Source organism: Oncorhynchus keta, chromosome 28 (genome assembly GCF_023373465.1).
Source record: "Oncorhynchus keta strain PuntledgeMale-10-30-2019 chromosome 28, Oket_V2, whole genome shotgun sequence".
Lineage (NCBI taxonomy): Eukaryota > Metazoa > Chordata > Actinopteri > Salmoniformes > Salmonidae > Oncorhynchus > Oncorhynchus keta.
The window spans coordinates 62,371,595-62,376,576 of record NC_068448.1 but is presented as its reverse complement, the minus strand read 5'-3'; the positions used below and the strand labels follow the sequence as shown (position 1 = coordinate 62,376,576).

At 43.6% G+C, this 4,982-nt stretch overlaps 1 protein-coding gene across 2 annotated transcripts in view; it reads right to left on the bottom strand.

The window, feature by feature from the left end:
* The window catches only part of sema5a (sema domain, seven thrombospondin repeats (type 1 and type 1-like), transmembrane domain (TM) and short cytoplasmic domain, (semaphorin) 5A), a 205,228-nt gene extending 201,186 nt beyond the window's left edge, over nucleotides 1–4,042 (bottom strand). For both annotated transcript variants that reach the window (XM_052483480.1, XM_052483481.1), the window contains exon 1: nucleotides 3,485–4,042. The gene's annotated coding sequence lies outside the window, so the exon portion shown is untranslated. The remainder of the gene's footprint in view (nucleotides 1–3,484) is intronic.
* Between the last annotated feature and the right edge of the window lie 940 nt (nucleotides 4,043–4,982).

The window sequence follows — 4,982 nt, the reverse complement described above, 5'->3', positions numbered from 1 at the left end:
CTCTCTCTCTCTTCACCAGTCTCCTCTCTCTCCCTCTCTCTCTCTCTCTCTTCACCAGTCTCCTCTCTCTCTCCCTCTCTCTTCTCTCTTCACCAGTCTCCTCTCTCTCTCCCTCTCTCTCTCTCTCTTTCACCAGTCTCCTCTCTCTCTCCCTCTCTCCTCTCCTCTCTCTCTCCCTCTCTCTTCACCAGTCTCCTCTCTCTCTCCCTCTTCACCAGTCTCTTCACCAGTCTCCTCTCTCTCTCTCCTTCTCTCTCCTCTCTCTCCCTCTCTCTTCACCAGTCTCCTCTCTCTCTCCTCTCTCTTCACCAGTCTCCTCTCTCTCTCCCTCTCTTCACCAGTCTCCTCTCTCTCTCCCTCTCTCTTCACCAGTCTCCTCTCTCTCTCCCTCTCTCTTCACCAGTCTCCTCTCTCTCTCCCTCTCTCTTCACCAGTCTCCTCTCTCTCTCCCTCTCTCTTCACCAGTCTCCTCTCTCTCCCTCTCTCTTCACCAGTCTCCTCTCTCTCTCCCTCTCTCTCACCAGTCTCCTCTCTCTCTCCCTCTCTCTTCACCAGTCTCCTCTCTCTCTCCCTCTCTCTTCACCAGTCTCCTCTCTCTCTCCCTCTCTCTTCACCAGTCTCCTCTCTCTCTCTCTCTCTTCACCAGTCTCCTCTCTCTCTCCCTCTCTCTTCACCAGTCTCCTCTCTCTCCCTCTCTTCACCAGTCTCCTCTCTCTCTCCCTCTCTCTTCACCAGTCTCCTCTTTCTCCCTCTCTCTTCACCAGTCTCCTCTCTCTCTCCTCTCTCTTCACCAGTCTCCTTCTCTCTCTCTCTCTTCACCAGTCTCCTCTCTCTCTCCCTCTCTCTCTCGCTCACCCTCCTTTGTAACTCTCTCTCTCTCTCACACTCCTTTTGTAACTCTCTCTCTCTCACTCTCCTTTGTAACTCTCTCTCTCTCACTCTCCTTTTGTAACTCTCTCTCTCTCTCACACTCCTTTTGTAACTCTCTCTCTCTCTCTCACTCTCCTTTTGTAACTCTCTCTCTCTCACACTCCTTTTGTAACTCTCTCTCTCGCTCACCCTCCTTTTGTAACTCTCTCTCTCTCTCTCACACTCCTTTTGTAACTCTCTCTCTCTCACTCTCCTTTTGTAACTCTCTCTCTCTCACACACTCACACGCACACTCTCTCACTCTCTCTCTCTCACTCTCACTTTATCTCATGTATTCAGGGACTTTAGCAGTCCGAGCCGAGCAGGCCTTTCTGAGGGGTGAACTCGAGGAACTCTCTCTGCCCAAAATCTCAGAGTAATTCAACCATCTGGATGGGGTCACTGTTTGTCACGGAGCGCACAGTATGAGACAGTACCGCGTGCACAGCATCACAGCAAGGAGAGGCGCTGAGATTACAGTAATGCTGTGTTCATGAGAGCCACTTCCTTCAAGCCAAAAAACACATGAATACATCTTTGAAGCATCCATCATTGTGTCAAAGAATGGAAATGGCATTAAGAAATATTGTTGAGTTGATATATAAAAACAGCGTATGTTGTGATTACTCTGTTGTGATAAAAAGGGATATTTTTGTAGTTGTGATTTTTACAGCCACATTCATATTCTCTGAGGGTCTGAGTGTGTCTGAATGCACTCAACGCTCGCAAAATGCATCTGTAAGTAACGTATTAACCCACAGTGGATACCTCATCATCATACCCCACTCAGTATGATGGAAAGAGACATTCAGGATTCATCAGAACTCACATGTAGACATGGAGGCCCATTAGGAGCCGATGCCGGGAGCTAAACAGTTAGGTTTCTGAGGTACTGGGAACTCACACAGTCACACACACATACTGTTACCGGAACCCCTTTGAAACGAACCACCGTTGGGATGCATTTTTTAATCCACTTAGCATATGGAAATAGACAACCAAGATGAATCATAACTCACATGTTGGGATTCCCAATTAGGAGCCGATGCCGGGAGCTAGACAGTTAGGTTTCTGAGGTTTCACACACACTGAACAGGTCACATGCATATTGTTACCTCAAACCCTTTAAATGTCCCACCATTGGGGTGCATTTTATAGAGTAAAGCCTGCTTCGAATGACAAGGTGTTGGAGTAAATAGTTTGTCTTGAAAAAAGGCATTGAATTTCCTTGTCTTTGTTTTCTCTTGAAGTCTCATATGTGGCACTACAGGCCTGTAAACAATCCCAGCCTCAATGTGAACGTCCTTCATACTAACTAAAGGTTAGTATATGTGGGGCGGCAGGTAGCCCAGTGGTTAGAGCTTTGGACTAGTAACCCGAAAGGTTGCAAGAATCGAATCCCCGAGCTGACAAGGTAAAAATCTGTCGTTCTGCCCCTGAACAAGGCAGTTAACCCACTGTTCCCCGGTAGGCTGTCATTGTAAATAATAATTTGTTCTTAACTGACTTGCCTAGCTAAATAAAAGTAAAATAAAAAATATATATGTAATGGGCTGACAAGACAGAATCTGTGGTGTTGAATTAGAATGGATGGCAGTGTACTGTAGCCTACTGTTACTGAGGAGAGGAAAAATTTGCCCTGATGCATTCACAAGTCAAAAGAAGGTACATGGAAGAATTTAACACCCGCTGTATGTCATCAAAATCACTGTCAAGTAGTCAACAAAAATAAAGCGATATATATCAAATAATTGCGATATAACAAAATACAACCTTACATCTATCCTTCTCTGTTCAATTTGTAAACACTAGCCAACATGGTAGCAATAGCTTATTAACAAAGTCAATTAGAATAATTGCCAAGATATCCAACCATATTTCACCCCAAAAGTAAGTGACTTACTCAGCATTCAATTAAAGCTGACTTACTTACTGTTCTTTTGTTTACATGTAATGGGACCAGGAGACAAACAGATATTATAAGAAGTAAATGCTTTCAGAGTTAAACTGACAATGTAAGTATAGAACGGGACCAGTAGCCTACCTCTGTAATTACACAGACCAAAATACAGTGTTTGCACAGCGCGAGGAACGAACTATCACTACCCGTGGACATTTTGTTATTAAAATGCATGTGTAAAAGGCAATACATCTGCATAGCGCAGTAGGCGAGAAATCGTATTAAGTGCGTGTAATAGGAGTGAATACTCACAGTGTTAGCACCGCCAAGCGGCACTAAAACCTTTTAGATAACCATAGTAGTAAACTTCTACACCGGGCTATTCATATTAGTATGTGAATAATATCATACGGTCAACATTATTTTGATAATTATATGTATTATACGTATTTATTGTATCCTATGAAGTCGTGAATTATGCACAGCAATAGAAAAGAGAAGGTGGAAACGTTAAATATTTCATCGGTAATACAATTTACTCCAGAGATTACAGCATTCAGACTGCAAAACGGCAAATGAACCAGTTCAGCATGTCCAGTGAAAGGTCTGATTTGGAAAGAAGAAAACATCGGCATGGTAAAGCATTTCAAATGCCAATATGTGTAAACCACTCACCTAGTGAAGTCTCCGATTACTCCTATTCATCTAGCAGGAGAACAACTGCAAGTCTCAACCAGTCTGAAGAAGGTGAGTGTTGTTGTGGCTCAGGGGGAAAAAATACGGTAAAGGTGGAGTAATCCCAGTTTGCGTTCTCCTATTTAAAACTAAATCCAGTAACTCCGGGTCAGTCTCTGACTACTGTGCAGTTTTCTCAGATCTCTCTCTCTCTCTCCCCCCCCTCTCTCTCACACTCTCTCTCTCTCGGTCGTCTCTCTAGAGCCATATATTTCTGTCGGGGTGCCTCTTCGCAGCAGCACAGTGCACTGTTTGTAACTGGACACTACACCGCATTGCACTGCCGCGCTCCGCTTCACCTCACAGACAATAGCCTCGGCCACGAGACAAGGACGCAAACCAAGTGACGCGAACTCTTAAAACTTTGTTAAAACTGTAGCAAGAAGGCAGATCAGACAGAGCATTGCAGAATGCGCGGTTATGTGAGTTGCTGCGTGCAATGCAAGCGCTCTGCGATAGCCATCGGGTTCGCAGGATTTAAAAAAGAACTGAAGTAAGAGTGCGCCCCCCCTTGCCGCGTCCGTTCATTCACACACTGGATGAATTGGCCATGATTCTCGCATGGTTCTGGAAGACGTGGCAGGCAGCGGCGCACAGCTGTCCTGCAGGTAGATTACGTACTGCAGACGGATACAATAGGGGAACATTGACCCATGAGATCCCAATGTTTTGGGGGGACTATGCAAAGTGCATTTTCTAGGAGGCACTTTTACGCATTCAGGTTTATGTTTGTTTCACATTAAAGGGCAATTCCACCACTTTAAACATCATTTTCATTATCTCCAACACAATTGTGTCTACATGTGAAAACGGCAAATATCTACGTTTTGAAGAAGAAAAATATAAAGTTAAAATATTCTACTGCTGGTTTTGACAATCACGATGTAAAAATGTAGTAATACTACCTGTGATGTCACAGATGAGTATTTTTTAGAACTATTCCTCTTATCTATTTGACCACAGATCATAGAAGTGTGCTGTTTTCACCTAAGACGCTGGTTTGTTGCTGGAGATGGAAGAGGTTGGACATTGGCATAATTGCACTTTAATATTTTGAAAGAGTGTTGGTCTATCCAACATTTGTTGACTATTAAGTTAACTGTCTGCAAATGTTTTTAATATCACAACTAGTCAAAATCAAATCAAATTGTATTAAGTTCAGATGCGAACAGCAACATGTTTTTAATCGGCCTTTCAGAGAAACAGCAGCTTCCTCGTGAATAGGAAATACCCATATAAAACTCTGTCAAAAGTCATTGGTCCATATCAAATCTTAACTCACATCCACACCTTCATATACGGCGGGCAAAAAAGTATTTAGTCAGCCACCAATTGTGCAAGTTCTCCCACTTAAAAAGATGAGAGAGGTCTGTAATTTTCATCATAGGTACACTTCAACTATGACAGACAAAATGAGAAAGAAAATCCAGAAAATCAC